Source organism: Bos indicus x Bos taurus, chromosome 2 (assembly GCF_003369695.1).
Source record: "Bos indicus x Bos taurus breed Angus x Brahman F1 hybrid chromosome 2, Bos_hybrid_MaternalHap_v2.0, whole genome shotgun sequence".
Taxonomy (NCBI): Eukaryota; Metazoa; Chordata; class Mammalia; order Artiodactyla; family Bovidae; genus Bos; species Bos indicus x Bos taurus.
In genome coordinates this window covers 84,927,827-84,950,079 of record NC_040077.1, presented here as the reverse complement: position 1 = coordinate 84,950,079, position 22,253 = coordinate 84,927,827, and the positions used below count along the sequence as shown (strand labels likewise).

The 22,253-nt window shown below is 39.2% G+C and overlaps 1 protein-coding gene and 1 non-coding gene across 3 annotated transcripts in view; one reads left to right on the top strand and one right to left on the bottom strand.

Annotated features, from left to right (window-relative positions):
- HECW2 (HECT, C2 and WW domain containing E3 ubiquitin protein ligase 2) overlaps positions 1 to 22,253 on the top strand; it is a 448,549-nt gene that overhangs the window by 139,933 nt on the left and 286,363 nt on the right. The gene's annotated exons all lie outside the window — the stretch shown is intronic.
- Positions 5,155 to 5,227, bottom strand: TRNAC-GCA. Its single transcript has one exon. It is a non-coding gene; the product is annotated as a tRNA-Cys (tRNA).

Genomic DNA, 22,253 nt, shown 5'->3' with positions numbered 1-22,253 from the left:
ATGCTCAAAAATCTCCAAGCCAGGCTTCAGCAATATGTGAACCGTGAACTTCCTGTTGTTCAAGCTGGTTTTAGAAAAGGCAGAGGAACCAGAGATCAAATTGCCAACATCCACTGGATCATGGAAAAAGCAAGAGAGTTCCAGAAAAACATCTATTTCTGCTTTATTGACTATGCCAAAGCCTTTGACTGTGTGGATCACAATCAACTGTGGAAAATTCTGAAAGAGATGGGAATACCAGACCACCTGATCTGCCTCTTGAGAAATTTGTATGCAGGTCAGGAAGCAACAGTTAGAACTGGCCATGGAACAACAGACTGGTTCCAAATAGGAAAAGGAGTACGTTAAGGCTGTATATTATCACCCTGCTTATTTAACTTATATGCAGAGTACATCATGAGAAACGCTGGACTGGAAGAAGCACAAGCTGGAATCAAGATTGCCAGGAGAAATATCAATAACCTCAGATATGCAGATGACACCACCCTTATGGCAGAAAGTGAAGAGGAACTAAAAAGCCTCTTGATGAAAGTGAAAGCGGAGAGTGAAAAAGTTGGCTTAAGGCTCAACATTCAGAAAACGAAGATCATGGCATCTGGTCCCACCACTTCATGGGAAATAGATGGGGAAACAGTGGAAACAGTGTCAGACTTTATTTTTCTGGACTCCAAAATCACTGCAGATGGTGACTGCAGCCATGAAATTAAAAGACGCTTACTCCTTGGAAGGAAAGTTATGACCAACCTAGATAGCATGTTCAAAAGCAGAGACATTACTTTGCCAACAAAGGTCTGTCTAGTCAAGGCTATGGTTTTTTCCTGTGGTCATGTATGGATGTGAGAGTTGGACTGTGAAGAAGGCTGAGCACTGAAGAATTGAAGCTTTTGAACTGTGGTGTTGGAGAAGACTGTTGAGAGTCCCTTGGACTGCAAGGAGATCCAACCAGTCCATTCTGAAGGAGATCAGCCCTGGGATTTCTTTGAAAGGAATGATGCTAAAGCTGAAACTCCAGTACTTCACCACCTTATGCGAAGAGTGGACTCATTGGAAAAGACTGTGATGCTGGGAGGGATTGGGGGCAGAAGGAGAAGGGGACAACGGAGGATGAGATGGCTGGATGGCATCAGTGACTCGATGGACATGATTCTCAGTGAACTCCGGGGGTTGGTGATGGACAGGGAGGCCTGGCGTGCTGCGATTCATGGGGTCGCAAAGAGTCAGACACGACTGAGCGACTGATCTGATCTGAAATACACTCTAATAAAAGGGCCACTGCTTCAAAAGCCTGGATATTAGATTGATTACTTTGTCTCATGAACTTGTGGGAAGAAATAAGAAATCATAGCAAATACTTTCATCAAAAACTTATCTGTCTTTGCATGATCTATTTCATCCTGTGATGCACCTTAACAAATAGTCAGCAATGGAAACAGGATGAGAAATTTTTGATACTTCTTTCTATTCTCAGATGTGAAATGACAGATAGTTTTATGTATAAACTTTGTATCTTTTTAAGAGATGTGTACCTCCTTTACAAGCCATGAAACAGATGTAGGTATAAATTGGTACTACTAAAGATCTCTCCCTTTAGTGAGATTTTCCAAATTAGTATCCAAAGAAATGCTTTTGAAAAGGCTTTTCTTACTTGGTAGAAAACAATATTATTAGAGTAAAATGCACACTAATCCTAGTAAATAGATTAATTTTCCTCAATTTATGGCTTAATGATAGTTTTAGCATCCACCTACCTCTGTTTCTGCTTCTGCCCAAAGTCAAGCCTTTATCGTAGCTGGCTAATGTGTCTGTTCTTACATTTTTCTGTCACTGTTAAATTGATAAATGATACATGTCAATAAATAGTCACCTCATTTTTATTAAGAGGTAAATGTAGATTCTTTATTATACATTGAGTGAAACTATATCTTTTTAATTATGAATTCAGTTGTGAATAACCAGAATCACTAGCTTAAAGGCCAAAAAGTTTATTTTAAAATGCGTCCTCAATGAATGACTATTTATAATGAGATGATACTACTCAATTTTATATAGTTTATTTTGTAGGAGGATTGCATCCCAATGTAAAGGTTTTATGCAACAAATTTCCTTCTTTGGCTCCTGAAGTTGGTTCTGGAAAGATTCTGGCTGCATTGTAATAGGCAAAATTGCACACCCTCACCCACACTTTCTGGTGATGTGCCATTTTCTAAATGTGTCCTGCCTGTTCTGAAATGAATATCAATAGCTGAGAGCAGTTGGAGAATGTTAACTGAGCTCTTGTGTTAATGAGAGGCCGTCAGTTTCCTAGACTGTGTCCCGTTTCCACGTGAATTTTCCAAATGATTTCTGTTTTTTTCTTTTTTAAACAGAATATTCAACACTAACATATCCAGACTTGATACTGCACTGGTTGACATTGGTATCAATATTTATTTTAAAGCCTGATGTAAAATTTGATCTACAGAAAGTTTTCAAACATGGTTTGATACCAGGTTGTAGTTTTAATCATCTACTTCAGTGTATTTTTCACTAATAAAACTCTTTGTGAATGTGGTCCTCTTCCAAAATTCCTATTTTTAAACTTCAGGGTTTGGGTATAGGTTACCTGGATGGGTGATTTTTAAAGTCAGTGGTCATCTTGAATATTGGCTTCTAAACTTTTAAAATTTTGAACATGGATCAATGAATATTTTATATGTGACATACTCTTACCACTGTGCAAGCACATATATACATTAATTTATGCTTGTTTCTGTTATGTACATTCTCCTTCGTGGATCACAGTCTTGTTGTGGTGAAGGGGCTTGTGTAACTCAATGAAGCTATGAGCCATGCTGTGCAGGGCTACCCAAGATGGAAAGGTCAGAGTGAAGAGTTCTGGCAAAATGTGGTTCACTGGAGGAGAAAATGGCAACCCACTCTAGTATTCTTGCCTGGAGAATCCCATAGACAATATGAAAAGGCAAAAAGATATGACACCAGAGTATGAGCCCCCCAGGTCAGAAGGTGACCATTATGCTCCTGGGCAAGAGTAGAGGGTAAGTACTAATAGCTCTAGAAAGAATGACGTGGCTGAGCCAAAGTTGAAATGACAGTTGTGGATGTGTTAGGGATGAAACTAAAGTCTGATGCTGTAAAGAACAATATTGCATAGGAACCTGGAATGTTAAGTCTGTGAATCAAGGTAAATTGAGTGTAGTCAAGCAGGAGATGGCAAGATTGAATATCAACATTTTAGGAATCAGTGAACTAACATGGACGGGATTGGGTGAATTTAATTCAGATAACCATTGTATCTACTACTGTGGGCAAGAATCCCTTAGAAGAAATAGAATCAACGAGTGTCTGAAATGCAGTACTTGATTGCAACCTCTAAATCGATAGAATGATCTTGCTTCATTTCCAACGCAATTCAACATTACAGTTATCCAAGTGTATGCCCCAATCATTGATGTCAAAGAAGCTGAAGTTGACCAGTTCTATAAAGACCTACAACACCTTCTAGAACTAACACCAAAAGAGATGTCCTTTTCATCATAGGGGATTGGAATGCAAAAGTAGGAAGTCAAGAGATACCTGGAGTAACAGGTAAGTTTGGGCTTGGAGTCCAAAATGAAACAGGGCAAAGGCTAACAGAGGTTTGGCAAGAGAACATGCTTGTCACAGCAAATACCCTTTTCCAACAACCCAAGAGATGACTCTACACATGGACATTACCAGATGATTCTTACTGAAATCAGATTGACTATATTCTTTGCAGCTAAAGATGGAGAAGCTGTATAGAGCTAGCAAAAGCAAGACCTGGAGCTCACTGGCTCAGGTCAAGAGCTCCTTATTGCAAAATTCAGACTTAAATTGAAGAAAGTAAGGAAAACCAATAGGCCGTTCAGGTAGGACCTAAGTAAACTCCCTTATGATTATACAGTGGAGGTGACAAATTTCAAGGGATTAGATCTGGGAGAGCACCAAAGAACTACAGATGGAGGTTTGTAGCATTGTACAAGTGGCGATGACCAAAACCATCCTCAAGAAAAAGAAATGCAAAAAGGCAAAGTGTTTGTCTGAGGAGGCCTTACAAATAGCTGAAGAAAGAAGAGAAGTGAAAGGCAAGAGAGAAAGCCAAAGATATACCCAACTGAATGCAGAGTTCAAAAGAATATCAAGGAGAGATGAGAAAGCCTTCTTAAATGGACAATGCAAAGAAATAGAGGAAAACAATATAATTGGAAAGACTAGAGATTTCTTCAAGAAAATCGGAGATATCAAAGGAATATTTCTTGGAAGAATGGGCACGATAAAGGACAGAAATGATAAGGACCTAATAGAAGCAGAAGATTTTAAGAATGGGTGACAAGAATACACAGAAGGACTATGCAAAAAAGATCTTAATGACCCACCTTAGGAAGCATTACAGTGAATAAAGCTAGTGGAGGTGATGGAATTCCAGCTGAGCTATTTCAAATCCTAAAAGATGATGCTGTGAAAGTGCTGCACTCAATATGTCAACAAATTTGGAAAACTCAACCGTGGCCACAGGACTGGAAAAGGTCAGTTTTCACTCTAATCTCAAGGAAAGGCAATGCTGATGAATGTTCAAACTACCATATAGATGTAGTCATTTCACATGCTAGTAAGCTTATGCTCAAAATCCTTCAAGTTAGGCTTCAGCAGTACATGAATTGAGAACTTTCAGGTTTACAAGCTGGGTTTAGAAAAGGCAGAGGTACTAGAGATCAAACTGCCAACATTCATTGGATCATGAAGAAAGCAAAAGAGTTACAGAAAAACATCTACATCTGCTTCATTGATTGCACTAAAGCCATTGGCTGTGTAGATCACAACAAACTGGAAAATTCTGAAAGAGATGGGAGTATCAGACCCTTTACCTGTCTCTTGAGAAACCTGTCAGTGGGTCAAGAACCAACAGTTAGAACTAGACCTGGAAAAACTCCTGGTTCAGAATTGGGAAAGGAGTATGACAATGTTGTATATTGTCACTCTGCTTACTTAGCTTCTATGCAGAATGAAGTGAAGTGAAGTCGCTCAGTCGTGTCCGACTCTGCGACCCCATGGACTGTAGCCTATCAGGCTCCTCTGTCCATGGGATTTTCCAGGCAAGAGCGCTGGAGTGGATTGCCATTTCCTTCTCCGGGGGATCTTCCTGACCCAGGAATTGAACCTGGGTCTCCTGCATTGCAGGCAGACGCTTTACCGTCTGAGCCACCAGGGAATCCTGGTGCAGAATAGATTGTGCAAAATGCTGGACTGGATGACTCAGAAGCTGGAATCAAGATTGCAGGGATAAAGATCAAAAACCTCAGATATGCAGATGATACCACTCTAATGGCAGAAAGTGAAGAGGAACTACAGAGCCTCTTGAGGGTGAAAGAGGAGAGTGAAAAAGCTGACTTGAAAAACATTAAAAAAACTAAGGTCATGGCATCCGGTCCCATCACTTCATGGCAAATAGAAGGGGAAAAGTGGAAGCAGTGACAGATTTTATATTCTTGGGTTCCAAAATGACTATGGATGATGCCTGCAGCCATGAACTTAAAAGACACTTGCTCCTTGGAAGGAAACCTATGACCAACCTAGTAGTAGTAGTTTAGTCGCTAAGTCGTGTCTGACTCTTGCGATCCCATGGACCGTAGCCTGCCAGGCTCCTCTGTCAATGGGATTCTCCAGGCAAGAATACTGGAGTAGGTTGCCATTTCCTTCTCCAGGGGATCTTCCTGACTCAGGAATCCAACCCGGGACTCCTGCATTGCAGGCAGATTCTTTACTGACTGAGCTATGAGGGAAGCCCCATGACCAACCTAGACAGCATTAAAAACAGACATCACTTTGCAGACAAAGGTCTGTATAGTTAAAGCTACGGTTTTTCCAGTAGTTACTTTCAGTATGAGAGTTGGACCATGAGGAAGGCTGAGGGCCAAAAAATTGATGCTTTTGAATTGTGATGCTGGAGAAGACTCTGGCGAGTCCCTTGGACTACAAAGAGACTGAAGGAAATGAACTGTGAGTATTCATTGGAAGGACTGATGCTGAAACTGAAGCTCCAATACTTTGGCTACCTAATACAAATAGTTGCCTGTTGACTCATCAGGAAAAGTCCCTGATGCTGGGAAAGATTGAAGGCAAATGGAGAAGGGGACAGCAGAGGATGAGATGGTTAGATAGTGTCACCAATTCAATGGACACGAATTTCAGCAAATTCCAGGAGATAGTGGAGGACAGAGGAATCAGTCATGCTACAGTCCATGACTGTAGTCCATGGGATTGTAAAGAGTTAGACACGACTTAGCAACTGAAGAAAAACAACAAGATTATGTATATTATATAATGGACAAGAGTTAGAAATCAGAGGGATTTTTATGAATAAATATAAGTTTGAATATTTTATTCTTGAGCCCAGTGTACCCCATTTTGGAGACCACTGATTTAGAAAGCAAAAGATTATTCAGTATACTCACATGGCTCCTTTTGAGTCATAGCACTAATTCTAGTGATTTTTAGTAAATTTTAGAATGATATGACTTGAATATCACTTTTGTTTGCAGTCACTTGCTATCAGTTATCTATTAAGGGAATATGGTTACCAGTTTATGAAGACAAGGTCCTAAATTTTTATTATAAAATATGTGAGACATACAAAAAGTATAACCAAGGCCCTTATTTTTATTGAATACCTTGAAAAATAAAGCACTACCTTCTTCCTGCAGAACCATCCACTCTTTTGAATTTGTTGTTTCTTATTTCCATGAAACTGTAGACCTGTGTTTGGGCCCTAAACAATGAGTTATTGTTTTGCTTGTTTTCAATTTTCTGCAATACATACTTATAATATGTTGCATGTATTTCCTATAGCTTCCCCCATACATGTTGATTTTGGATAACTAGTTCGTTCATTACCACAGCTTTATGATATTTTAAAGTTTGAAAATGCCACAGTTTATTCTTCTGTAAATGACATTTAGTTTGTTTCTTTTTTTCCCCCTATTACAAATAATCCTGGTAGGGATTTTTAAAATGAAAATCTACTAGTATTTTTCTGGAATGTACCTAGGAGTAGAATTGCTATGTTGCAAAGCATGCACCCCTTCATATTTATAATACTCAAAACCAGAGTATATGGGAATTCTTCTTGCTCCTCATCCTTGTTAACAGTTAGTCTCATTAGGGTATTTAAGTTTTGCCAATTTGATGGATGTGAAATAATATTTATCTTTTTATCATATGTTTATTGGCTATTTACATTTTATTTTTGTAAAGTATTTACATATTTTGTTCAGTTTTTTTTTTTTTTTTTTTTTTACCGAGTTTTCTCTGCTGGTATCATATTTGTGTACACACACACACACACAAACACGCACACACACACAGTGATTCAATGACCTTCAATAAAAATAAAAGATCTTTGTTTTTGCTCTCACATCTGGCCCTCGTTGGGTATCAAATCAGACCCCTCCCATTTAGAAAATTCATTTCTTTTTCTGTAAGGTAACATTACAGTGCAAGTAAGCTGTCATTTACTTACTAAAAGATATTTTAGGTGACCAAAAGGCTCCCTAGGTGATAACTCAGATAAATGCAGGAAAACCCAATAATCTAGCCTTTCTGTGATTCTCTTCTGAATACCTGCAGGCTTGGTCTAGACATGTGTGTCTTGATTTGTGCATGTCATCCTCTCCCTTGTTTCTTTCCTCCCCAATTCCAGTTCCCAGTGTTATAGATCTTGCCTTCCTGAGATTTAGATTGAAAAAAGACCTTATATCTTCATACATTTTGCAAGTCTGGGTGTCAAAGTGGAGGCATTCAGAACAAGCAGTGAAGTGGAATAGCTTCAAGCAGTGCTACTCTTAAGTGCAGTCTGCACCCAGGCAGCTCCTCCAACACTTGGTGATTGATTAGAAATGCAGATTCTGGCTTCACCCCAATCCTACTGAATCAGAAATTGTGTCTTGACAAGTGAAGTTTGAGAAGTTTTGCTTGCAACAATAGAATTCCGGTAAAGGTTGACCTGCCTCAGAAGGAACCCTTTCCTCTCCTAGTTTTCTTTCAAAGTAACTGAAGCCTGGGAATGGGTGGGTGTTGATAAAGCTGTACATATGCCAGACAACTTGAGGCTCTACCAATGAGATATTCCTTTTAGTTCATTTGCTTAATTCAAATGTTCTTCTTTAAAGAAACAACTAGGAGAATGAAGGGGTTACCAGTCATTTGTATGTTGATAATTATTTGACTTTGTTGCTATCTGCTATTTTATAAGGAAATGAAAGTTTTTCATTTTTTTTTTTTTAGCAAGAGAAGAGTAGGGGACTGGACTGAAGGGGTTGTAAGGGGAAGTCTAGAGAAGCTTGAAATTTATTCAGTAAGAAGAAGACATAGGAGGTGGGATAAAAAGAGCATCAAGGATTTTGCTCACAAATGGAAAGCACCTTCTCTTTTCTTGCTTCTGTGTTGTAATAATTTGTATTGCCAAAACCCAATATTATTATTTTTAATTTTTCAAGTTTAACCTGGGAAGTTAATTACCATTTCTGACATTATTTCTATTCATAAGTTTTATATCGACTACCCTTATGGGCATATAGCAAACTGGAGATACATATACACCACAGCCATTTCCTCACTTTGAGCCCAAAGCACCTAGGAAGAGAGTGGTCAGTTATTGAAATCAAAATTTTAACAAGCATGGGAAGTCCAATAATAAAAGTATTGAACTGAGCCTCACTGTCTTCCTATCTCACAAGATTGCTGTCAGGATTTAATGGGATCTGCAAAAAGGCCCAGAGAAAGGTCTTGATAAATAGTAGGTCCTCCTCCCGTCCTCTCCCTGCCACATCCCATATCTCTCATCCTTCCCTTTCACCTCATCCCAGGCAGTTTGATTCCAGAAGCTATAGAGGTTATACTATCAGGTTAGTACTAAGAATAGTAGTTGTGGTATAGTATTTATAGGGTGCAAAGATAAGGAGGGGAGAGACATTTGAGACTCCAAGTGAATGGCTTAAAGAGTACATACGCATAGTTTTTCTAAATCTTGAAGATGAGCATCACCTTCATTTAAATTCTAATAATTTGCAACTTGCTGAAGACAAGGGCTAGGCTGAAATCTATCCTAAACCATTGCCTTGGGAAGCCCTAATGTGAGCTTTATGAAGCCAAGCTGACTTTATGAGGTCAAGCTGGCATCAGCTATAATTTGTTATGTCCCAGGAGGAGGCTCAGAGTTACCAGATGACACAACAGTGTGCTGTGCCCAGTACTAGTGTGAGTGCTAGTCTAACCAGACTGAAAACCAACAGACTTGGCATTATCAGAAATCAGAAAGAAGTTAAAGATCAGAAAAACAACATGTCAAGCAAAATTGGAAAGACTATTCCTAGTAGCTCTACCTCTAGCTTTCCAGGTCAAAGCCTACAGGCCCACAGTACTTTTCTGGCTCACCTTACTCTTCTGTGTGTGTTTTGTGGACATGCCACCTGACATGTGGGATCTTAATTCTCCAACCAGAGATGGAACCTGTGCCACCTGCAGTGGAAGGTGCCTTAACCACTGGAGCCTTAACCACTGGATCACCAGTGAAGTCTTCACCTTACTCTTTTACCTCTCTTCCTCTGCCCATTCAGTAATCTCATAGGATGACTGTTTCCCCTCTTCCCGGCTGACCAAAATCATAGCCATCAATTAAGCGCTCTATCAAATCCATCTTCCCTTTACTCTGTGAGCTCTTCTTGACAGTTTCAAATGTTCACCCCCTTGCAAACTTCAGAAGTATTTGGTGTTGGATCCTCAAGTTCCCTGAGGGCTGAGGATCTTATAATTTTCTGTTTTTAGTTCTTTTCTGTTTCTCAGAAGTGATGGTTTCCTAATGTAAAAGGTAACCCTTGGTAGCTAAACTCCTACCATCTGAATCCAGGGGCAGAATAGATTTGGACAACTTTCAGAAGAGGGAAATGTTTGGAGGATAGTCACAGGGGTGTAAATGTTTTCCTCTCGGTTATCTTGGGCTGCCAACTTGAGGTCTCCAGAGGTTGGGAAGAGATGCATGCAGTCAGCTCCTGAGAGCCTGCTCCAGTGAGAGCCAGCTCCTTTTAGCACACAACTTAAATCATTAACCCAACTCATTATCCAGATTTCAGGAGCCAAATATTAGCAGATATGAATAACATGCTTCCTCTCACTGTCCAATTTATGGATGAGGTGGGGGATCATTTGTTCTTGTTCACTGGATTCTTTTAGTGTGTAGGTGTGGTGAAGAGAATTCTTATCCTTTAGACGAAATTTCTAGTTACTAAAAAATATTTTTACGGGCTTCTATGTTAGAGAGCCAATGAAGAGGTTATGGGATTGGATCTTAGCAAAATTTATAGCTGTTTGGACAGCCTGTGAAAGCGATTCTTTGAAAAATTGTGTGCATAGCAGATATTCAATAAATATTGGCCAGATGACTGATCTAAGGAAGAAGCCAAAGAAAGAGGAATAATTCCTTTGTATCCAGTAGAATATTCAGTAGAATTACACAGATAAAGTAATATAAATCAAGAAGTTGCAAAGCTTCATTTTTATTTAGTGTCCTCTTGGATCAGTGGTCAACCTGAATGGCCATGGATTTGCCTGACACAGGAAACATGAGTTTGTTCGAGCTTAATATAAACATAGGTGTTTGTAAAGAAAGTGTTCTAATCTTTGTTGTGGAAAGAGTAAAAGATAAGGCAGGTTCCTGAAGACAAGGTTGGGCTTAAAAGCAGAAGAATAAGTAGTGAATTTAAGAGCACCCTGAAAATCATGGTATAAATTTGGGCCCATTTTGTCCACGCACATGGTTATTTTTTTAACCGCTCATTATTTGGGAAGAATAAAGTCACCAAATCCAGCATTATTTTGACCATGTGAATTTGCCTTCCTAATTAAAGCTAGTTACTGCTTCACTGATAATCCAGATAAGAAAGTTAAAGCTTGGTGCCTTTAATAAACACTGCTGAATTTAGAAGAAGACTAGATTAGCCAAAATCTTATTTTATAACTTGAAATTCTAAAAAGCAATAGAAAATCAGCCCCTTAGCATTTCCTGAAATATTCCAGTCCATCTGCTTAAAAAAATTACTGCCAAATACTTTAATTTGTTAGTTAGAAATAAAACATGTTCACTCTTAAAGCTGTGAACTCCTTCACCTTCCATTGAGGTGTATATAGAACCACCTCTGCAGGAGGGTGTTAGGATGCCAGGCAAATGCGTGCATTACCACCCCCTCTTTAAGTGAATGTTTTAGAAATGTGTAATCTTATTTTTGGAGGTTTCTCATCCCCTTGCCTAAATGGCACATAAACAATCGTTGTGGCATTAACCTTTTGCCCTCCTAGAATGCTTATGGCTTTGAGCTTGGCCAACGAGGTAATTACAGACTGTGTGTTTGCCTCTTGTTCGTAAAATCTTGGGAATAATACTTCAGGTTTTCCTTTGGCTTTTTCCGTTTCTTGATTGTTGGGTAATTTTATAATGGAACATGGATTAAATACTGAGCTTAGGTATCAATAACCTGTCATTTGATATCTTGCAAGGAAATAGGATCTGCTTTGGTTTTGGTGGCGCCCTCACTGTTAAAACATAACACACCTGAAACACTGATGGTACTCAGGCTGTAATTCTAAGTCCCAGCAATATTACTTTACTGTGGAACTAAACTAATTTTTTTTCTTTTCCATATAATGTATACAGTTTTTCAGTTGGAAGTTCTGAAGTATGTTTAAAAGTGAAAAATGAGGCAATAACAGCTGGTGCTACTGTGGCAGCATATGCTTTCTTGGGTGCCATTTTCTTAATGTTTCATGTTGGAAGATCCAACATGAAATTGAAAGCAGCAGAGAAGACAAGGGCCCCCAAAGTGGGTGGCAATTATAATGTTCCCCTCTTCTGAAGTATTGGTAGAGCTTCTGGGAAAAAAAAGAAAAAGGAAGGATGGGAGGGAGGAAGGGAGAAAAGAAGGAAGGAAGGGAGATAGATTTCAAGGTAAAATAAAAGGACCTGACTTCTCATAGGTGGAGGAGGGAGGAAGGGGAAGTACTCTGTTTCTTTACATGAAACTACCAGCACAGTTTGATTTTATTTCTTGGGTCAAAATGAAGTACAGATAATGAATGTTGCTAGTTGGTTCATTGGGCTTCCCTGGTGTCTCACATGGTAAAGAATCAGCATGCAATTGAGAGAGACTTGGGTTTGATCCCTGGGTTGGGACAATCTTCTGGAGGAGGGCATGGCAACCCACTCCAGTAGTCTTGCCTGGGGAATCTCCATGGACACAGGAGCCTGGTGGGCTACAGTCCATGGGGTTGCAGAGTCGGATACAACTGAGCAACTAAGCAGGGTACAGGTAGCTCAGTGGCCTCTGTGGATTTTCAGGGGAAGAGGGTCACTGGACAGGAACTACTGCCTAATTGCAGCAATGTAAAATGTACAGTGTCATATGGTGAGGCGAATTGTTGCAAAGAACCATTGTCTAGTAGAATTCAGAGAACAAAGAGATCAGGTAGTTCAATTAAGTCACCTTGGAAATGATTTCACCTTATACAATAAGACATTATATAAGCAAGTTGAAAACAGTGGTAAACAATATTAGCTATTTCTTTACAAATTATTTCTGTGATAGTCATAACGTAGACTGGTGTCAGTCTAAATTAGTATTTTGGAGAAGCCCAGCCTCAGTTTTGAACTTTCATTTCTATTAAAATTTCTACTTTACATTTTGCTTTTTTCCCCCTGTCAGGGTGGTGATTGTGGAGAGGAGCATACGGCATGACTTGCATGAAGAATCTACTTCGGATTCATTTCAGTCCATTGCCAAACATCCCAGGCACTCAGGCATCGCTCTTATTTTTTAGAGACTTCATCTCTTAGTTAGTAACCCATGATAACAGTTGTAATTAATAGAACAGATGTCTTTTACAAGAACCACTGCTGCTTTTCTTATGTTCTAATCTCACAAGAGAGGTGAGACACCCTTTCTGCACACACAGGGCTATTGGTGTGATTGCTGGTGATCAACTATGGAAGGCAGAATTGTGTTATTACATACCCTTGTGACTAACTGCTACTTGGGGACTATAGAACTTCCAAGTTGAACTTCTTCCAGCGCTCAGAAGCCTTGGCCTTAGTATCACTGGAAGAATGGGAGAATTTGCTTTTTTTTTCTACTGCTAGTGTGAGTATGGGGCATCGCTCTTTTGTTTGGAAGTTTCCCTGGAACAGGGGATAGAGAGCAGTGAGAGCTGCTTTCCCCCATCTGCTGCTCTTACCTATTTGTTTCAGCTGCTTGGGTCACTCCCTTAAGGCTTTCCCGTACATTTTATTTCCTGATCTTTTCATTGGTTCACTCATGGGTCTCCTTAGGGTCTACATTTCTAATGTTGTTGAGATAAAGAATACAGTTGTTTTGACCTGACTTATTTCCAGTAATACTCAGGATTGTTAAGCATAATGAATGATCATTTTATTTTTGTTCAGTGCCTCTTTTTCTTTTTTGTGGTGGTTGTGGTTTGGAGATATACAAATTTGATGGTGGTGGTAATAGTTTAGTTACTAAGTTGTGTCTGACTCTTGTGACCCCATGGATGGTAGCCTACCAGGCTCCTCTGTCCAGGCAAGGATACTGGAGTGGGTTGCCATTTCCTTCTCCAGGGGATCTTCCCAGTCCAGGGATTGAACCTTCATTTCCTGTATTGCAAGAAGATTGTTTACTACTGAGCCACCAGGAAAGCCCATATAAATTTATCACTTACTTAAAAATTCAGTACATTCTTCTCCAGGGTATCTTCCTAACCCAGGGACTGAACCCAGGTCTCCTGCATTGCAGGCAGTGTTCTGCATTGCAGGCGGATTCTTTACCAACTGAGCCACCAGGTATGCCATTTTATAAATAAATGGTCTTAAAAGAAGACCTATTAATAAAAGAGAACCTGTTCTCGTTATATTTCTGGGACATAGTGAAAACTTAAAATCTTAAGTTTTATGATTCTCTTCAGCTAAGACCTGATTAAAGCATAACCAGGAATTGGCCATCTGGAAAGCACTATTAATGGATCCAGAAATGTCATTGTCATCTTGAATTATATAATAGAATTTGCCCTGAAGAAAAATATAGTGGGTTGAGTAGAATCCAAAGTTTATGAAAAAGTCTGGTGTCCCTCATTCTGTTCTTTCTTTGGGCTAATTTATTTTGCATATCATTTCTAATTATCAATAGTTCTTCAGTCACTCATGTGCAGAATTTATCATTTAATTTCTGTAGTTCTGTGCTGCTTGTTATTTATTTAATATTGTTTGCTCAACTGGATTGTAAGGTTCTAGAGAATATGAACCAAGTTTTCTTTTTTTTCTTCTGTATATTCTACAGTGCCTAACATGGTATAGTGGACATAAAATAAATGTTTAATGAACACCTAGTACTTAGTCACCTGGATATATGGTTATTAGGTCAACACGTTTCCATTCTTGTCTTCTTCATCATCTGGTTTCATAATTTTCACTCGAGTTTTTAAAAGGCATGTATCATTTATTTTAGTACCTAGCAATATAGGTCACAGATTTTCATCCATTGTTGGTGCCATGAAGTATTGATGTAACAGATATTCCTAGCATTAAAATACCTTTTACTTCAGAGATTGGATAACTCAGTTATATAATATATATATATATATATATATATATATATATATAATATAATAGAACTTATAGAGGACATGGGAAAGGGAAACAGTTCCTAGTATGCTAAGGCTTTAAAGAATTGTGAGTACTATCCCTTTTGATTCTTTGGGTCAAATACTCTGTTTTATTGATAAACAATTTGGCGTATTCTGGCATGCTTCTTAAGCATAGACTCTTGTTCTTGGCCTTTTCAGATTTTGTGGTAGTAGTGCTTTTTAAAAGTTCGTTGTGAGGGAAAGGAAAATGCAGTGGGAGACAGACATGGTTATTCTGATTTATAAATGAGACACAGTTATAAATTTATAGAGTTAGGAGATGTCTTAGCTTTTATAGGTAAGATAAATCTAGGACCAGTGTGGTTAAGTGACTTAGGTAAGGTTACAGTGAGTGCAAGTCAACATAGGTCAGGGTAGGTCGAGATACTCAATTTAGTTCTGACTCTTCAGTGCAGTTTATTCTGGAGATAGATAACTGAGAAACTCATATATTCTTAAAAGTGTACTTTTTTTTTTTTAAATGAAGTGTTTGAAATGATCTTTCATATGCTAATATTATATACAAAGTGAAGCGAAAGTGAAGTTGCTCAGTCGTATCCGACTCTTTGTGACCCCATGGACTGTAGTCCACCAGGCTCCTCCATCCATGGAATTTTCTAGGCGAGAGTACTGAAGTGGGTTTCCATTTCCTTCTCCAGGGGATCTTCCCGACCCAGGAATCGAATTCAGGTCTCCTGAATTGCAGGCGGATTCTTTACCTTCTGAGCCATCAGGGAAGCCCTTTATTTCTAAATTTCTGTGTAAAAATGAAGCAAAAACAAGCACTTGGAACTTGACACGATCAAAGCTTTACGAAATCAGAGTAAAGACTGACATTTCTAGTGTCTTACCCAACGTGTCAGCAGCTCAACATTAGAATTTATTTCTTGATTCTATACCAAATCTATTTGTTAGGCACGATTGATGCTTTTCCAGATGATTTCTATTTCTTTGGCTTAATTTGGATCTCTTGTTTTGAGCTTGTTGCCAGAATAGGAATACTGTGAATAGATACAAAGGAACCAATGAACTGATTATTTAGAAATCTTTTGGCTCTTCCAAATGAACAGTCCATGTACATGGTAGGTGCGTTGTTGTATTAAAGAATAAAGAAAACTCAGGTTGTTTAAATTTGAATCATCTTTCATTGAAAGGGCTATAACTTATCCATGGATTTTGCTTCATTGAATTAGTGTGTTTTGCCTGGTAAACTTGCCTTGTTTTACATTCTGTAGGACAGCAAATCCAGTGTTTCTTAGCCATGCTCACTCTTATTCAAAGATAGTATTCCAGGAGGGTAAAAGGAAGGTTGTCTGGTCATATTTAAGGGTCATTTTACCCTGTCCCGTGCCCTGGGATATGGTTACTGTTGCTTGCTGATTGTCGTGATCTCCAGTAATCAGTCTCTCACCACTCCAAGCTCCAAGTGTGTCTGCAGTGCCTGTGGCCCTGATAGCTCCTCTTCTTTCCTCAGAGAACAGCTGGTCAGTCATGACTCCCAAAGAACACTTTGCAATCTGTTCAGGGTGCTTGGGAAAGATTCTGTGGCAAAGCCGATGTGAAGCCAGTGGGATGACAGTATTTTCCTTACTAGGTGAAAGACATAATGACTTAGTATAAGCTCATAGCATAGGGTCTGGCACATTTTAAGTGCTCAGTAAATAATGCTTTTATTCTGTTCCATAATTTTGCTTCTGAGTTTGTAGCTCTCAGGCTATCAGAAAGCGTGCTGTGTGAAGTCACTTCAGTCGTGTCCGACTGTTGCAACCCTATGGACTGTAGCCCGCCAGGCTCCTTAGTCCTTGGGATATTCCAGGCAAGAATACTGGAGTGGATTTCCATGCCCTTCTCCAGGGGATCTTCCTGACCCAGGGATCGAAACTGAATCTCCTGCAACTCCTGCATTGCAGGCAGTCTTTACCATTGAGCCACTGGGGAAGTGCAAACAGAAAGCAGGCCCATACATTTTGTTAAGACCTGGGGAAGATCTTTCAGAATATTTGACTTAGTATTGAGTTTTAATAGAGTGTCTTTTCTGTTATTTAACTTAAAAAAAGAAAACTAACATGTTCTGTGACTTTAGTAGCCCTAAATTGGAGATTAGCAATTAAGGGGCTTAATTTGTACTGAAGGTTTTGATATCTAGAGATAATTCAGGCTTCTTCTCAAAATGTGGGTGTATGTGTGAACTGTGAGAAATGGAGTCTTTCTTTTGAAATTTACATGATGTTTTAGGATGAAAAAACACTAGGAGTCAAAAGTACTAGATCCAAATGCAGATACTTAAAGTTAAATGGCTCAATATTTTTTGATTACAAATGGTGGTTTAAAATTTTTCTGTTATTTATATATTTCTTTAACAAAATATAGTTGATTTGGGATCATTGGGCAAGCTACATTATTGTTTTTTGAATTTCCTTTACTTCTCTAATTTGAGTAATATAACAATTTTTTTATTTTATATTTCATGTTCCTAGCATTAAATATTACTCTGATCTTTATTAAAGGTGTATTCAAATTTAGTTAATAAAGATTTGTTTTTAAATATCAAAGAAGATTTTTTTCCCAAAGGAATGCCATGATTAAATACCACAATTTATAAACAAGGCAGAATTTATATTTAACAGTTACTTTATAGGATCCTATATTTAAAAAGCTATCTATACCATCACTTTTTTATAGTTTTGAATTTTGGGATACTTTAAAAATGCTTTTGTTACCGTAAAGTCATGAAGGATATAGGGATATATATATACAAATATATAAGCATATGTAAGACCACATGGAGAAGGCAGTGGCACCCCATTCCAGTACTCTTGCCTGGAAAATCCCATGGATGGAGGAGCCTGGAAGGCTGCAGGCCATGGGGTCGCTGAGGGTTGGACACGACTGAGCAACTTCATTTTCACTTTTCACTTTCATGCATTGGAGAAGGAAATGGCAACCCACTCCAGTTTTCTTGCCTGGAGAATCCCAGGGACGGGGGAGCCTGTTGGGCTGCCATCTATGGGGTCGCACAGAGTCGGACACGACTGAAGCGACTTAGCAGCAGCAGCAGCAAGACCACAACTTTTACTCAACTTTGTTTTATAAATTCTAACCAGTGCAATTATTCCAGAAAAATAAAATAAGAAGATACCAGAAGTCACCATTATTTGTAAATGATATGATTGACTACTTAAAAAAAATGACCAATAAAGTAGAAATAGTTTATTAAAATTAAAGGGCCTATGTTTAATCTCAGTAAGAATCAAATAAATGCAAATTTAAAGCAATGAACTTTGACAGAAATATAGACCAATGGAACAAAATAGAAAGCCCAGAGATAAAACCACGCACCTACAGACACCTTATCGTTGACAAAGGAGGTGAGAATATACAAAGGAGAAAAGACGATCTCTTTAACAAATGGTGCTGGGAAAACTGGTCAACCACTTGTAAAAGAATGAAACTAGAACACTTTCTAACACCATACACAAAAATAAACTCAAAATGGATTAAAGATCTAAACATAAGACCAGAAACTATAAAAATCCTAGAGGAATATATAGGCAAAACATTCTCTGACATATGTCACAGCAGGATCCTCTATGACCCACCTCCCAGAGTAATGTAAATAAAAACAAAAATAAACAAATCAGACCTAATTAAACTTAAAAGCTTTTGCACAATGGAGGAAACTATAAGCAAGGTGAAAAGACAGCCTTCAGAATGGGAGAAAATACTAGCAAATGAAGCAACTGATAAAGAATTAACCTCAAAAATATACAAAGCAGCTCCTGCAGCTCAATGCCAGAAAAATAAACGACCCAATCAAAAAAATGGGCCAAAGAACTAAACAGACATTTCTCCAAAGAAGACATACAGATGGTTAACAAACACATGAAAAGATGCTCAACATCACTCATTATCAGAGAAATGCAAATCAAAATCACAATGAGGTATCATCTCATGCCAGTCAGAATGGCTGCTATCCCAAAGTCTACAAACAATAAGTGCTGCAGAGGGCGCAGAGAAAAAGGAACCCTCTTACACTGTTGGTGGGAATGCAAACTAGTACAGCCACTATGGAGAACAGGGTGGAGATTCCTTAAAAAACTGGAAATAGAACAGCCTTATGACCCAGCAATCTCACTGCTGGGCATATACATCGAGGAAACCAGAATTGAAAGAGACACCTGTTCATCGCAGCATTGTTTACAATAGCCACGACATGGAAGCAACCTAGATGTCCACTGGCAGACGAATGGATAAGAAAGCTGTGGTACATATACACAATAGAATATTACTCAGCCATTAAAGAGAACATATTTGAATTAGTTCTAATGAAGTGGATGAAACTGGAGCCTATTATACAGACTGAAGTAGTCAGAAAGAAAAACACCAATACAGTATCAGTTCAGTTCAGTTCAGTTCAGTCGCTCAGTCGTGTCCGACTCTTTGCAACCCCATGAATTGCAGCACACCAGGCCTCCCTATCCATCACCAACTCCCGGAGTTCACTCAGACTCACGTCCATCGAGTCAGTGATGCCATCCAGCCATCTCATCCTCTGTTGTCCCCTTCTCCTCCTGCCCCTAATCCTTCCCAGCATCAGAGACTTTTCCAGTGAGTCAACTCTTCGCATGAGGTGGCCAAAGTACTGGAGTTTCAGCTTTAGCATCATTCCTTCCAAAGAAATCCCAGGGCTGATCTCCTTCAGAATGGACTGGTTGGATGTCCTTGCAGTCCAAGGGACTCTCAAGAGTCTTCTCCAACACCACAGTTCAAAAGCATCAATTCTTCAGCACTCAGCCTTCTTCACAGTCCAACTCTCACATCCACACATGACTACTGGAAAAACCATAGCCTTGACTAGACGGACCTTTGTTGGCAAAGTAATGTCTCTGCTTTTGAATATGCTATCTAGGTTGGTCATAACTTTCCTTCCAAGGAGTAAGCGTCTTTCAGTTTCGTGGCTACAGTCACCATCTGCAGTGATTTTGGAGCCCCCCAAAAATAAAGTCTGACACTGTGTCCACTGTTTCCCCATCTATTTCCCATGAAGTGATGGGACCAGATGCCATGATCTTAGTTTTCTGAATGTTGAGCTTTAAGCCAACTTTTTCACTCTCCACTTTCACTTTCATCAAGAGGCTTTTTAGTTCCTCTTCACTTTCTGCCATAACAGTGGTGTCATCTGCATATGTGAGGTTATCGATATTTCTCCCAGCAATCTTGATTCCAGCTTGTGCTTCTTCCAGCTCAGCATTTCTCATGATGTACTCTGCATATAAGTTAACTAAGCAGGGTGACAGTATACAGCCTTGATGTACTCCTTTTCCTATGTGGAACCAGTCTGTTGTTCCATGTCCAGGTCTAACTGTTGCTTCCTGACCTGCATACAGATTTCTCAAGAGGCAGGTCAGGTGTCTGGTATTCCCATGAGGCAGGTCAGGTGTCTGGTATTCCCATCTCTTTCAGAATTTTCCACAATTTATTGTGATCCACACAGTCAAAGGCTTTGGCATAGTCAATAAAGCAGAAATAGATGTTTTTCTGGAACTCTCTTGCTTTTTCCATGATCCAGCGCATGTTGGCAATTTGATCTCTGATTCCTCTGCCTTTTCTCAAACCACCTTGAACATCAGGAAGTCACGTATTGCTGAAGCCTGGCTTGGAGAATTTTGAGCATTACTTTACTAGCATGTGAGATGAGTGCAATTGTGCGGTAGTTTGAGCATTCTTTGGCATTGCCTTTCTTTGGGATTGGAATGAAAACTGACCTTTTCCAGTCCTGTGGCCACTTCTGAGTTTTCCACATTTGCTGGCATATTGAGTACAGCACTTTCACAACATCATCTTTCAGGATTTGAAATAGCTCAACTGGAATTCCATCACCTCCACTAGCTTTGTTCGTAGTGATGCTTTCTAAGGCCCACTTAACTTTACGTTCCAGGATGTCTGGCTCTAGGTCAGTGATCCCACCATTGTGATTATCTGGGTCGTGAAGATCTTTTTTGTACAGTTCTTCTGTGTATTCTTGCCACCTCTTCTTAATATCTTCTGCTTCTGTTAGGTCCATACCATTTCTGTCCTTTATCGAGCCCATCTTTGCATTAAATGTTCCTTCGGTATCTCTGATTTTCTTGAAGAGATCTCTAGTCTTTCCCATTCTGTTGTTTTCCTCTATTTCTTTGCGTTGATCACTGAAGAAGGCTTTCTTATCTCTTCTTGCTATTCTTTTGAACTCTGCATTCAGATGCTTATATCTTTCCTTTTCTCCTTTGCTTTTCGCTTCTCTTCTTTTCACAGCTATTTGTAAGGCCTCTCCAGACAGCCATTTTGCTGTTTTGCATTTCTTTTCCATGGGAATGGTCTTGATCCCTGTCTCCTGTACAATGTGACGAAACTCTGTCCATAGTTCATCAGGCACTGTATCTATCAGATCTAGGCCCTTAAATCTATTTCTCACTTCTACTGTATAATCATAAGGGATTTGATTTAGGTCATACCTGAATGGTCTAGTGGTTTTCCCTACTTTCTTCAATTTCAGTCTGAATTTGGCAATAAGGAACTCATGATCTGAGCCACAGTCAGCTCCTGGTCTTGTTTTTGCTGACTATATAGAGCTTCTCCATCTTTGGCTGCAAAGAATATAATGAATCTGATTTTGTTGTTGACCATCTGGTGATGTCCATGTGTAGAGTCTTCTCTTGTGTTGTTGGAAGAGGGTGTTTGCTATGACTAGTGCGTTCTCTTGGCAAAACTCTATTAGCCTTTGCCCTGTTTCATTCCATATTCCAAGGCCAAATTTGCCTGTTACTCCAGGTGTTTCTTGACTTCCTACTGTTGCATGCCAGTCCCCTATAATGAAAAGGACATCTTTTTTGGGTGTTAGTTCTAAAAGGTCTTGTAGGTCTTCATGGAACTGTTCAATGTCAGCTTCTTCAGTTTTCTGAAGAAAACTTCTTTACTGGTTGGGGCATAGACTTGGATTACTGTGATATTGAATGGTTTGCCTTGGAAATGAACAGAGATCATTCTGTCGTTTTTTAGATTGCATCCAAGTACTGCATTTCAGACTCTTTTGTTGACCATGATGGCTACTCCATTTCTTCTAAGGGATTCCTTCCCGCAGTCATAGATATAATGGTCATCTGGGTTAAATTCACCCACCAGTCCATTTTAGTTCGTTGATTCCTAGAATGTTGACGTTCACTCTTGCCATCTCCTGTTTCACCACTTCCAATTTGCCTTGATTCATGGACCTGACATTCCAGGTTCCTATGCAATATTGCTCTTTAGAGCATCAGACATTGCTTCTATCACTAGTCACATACACAACTGGGTATTGTTTTTGCTTTGGCTCCATCCCCTCATTCTTTCTGGAGTTATTTCTCCACTTATCTCCAGTAGCATATTGGGCACCTACCAACCCGGGGAGTTCCCCTTTCAGTATCCTATCATTTTGCCTTTTCATACTGTTCATGGGGTTCTCAAGGCAAGAATACTGAAGTGGTTTGCCATTCCCTTCT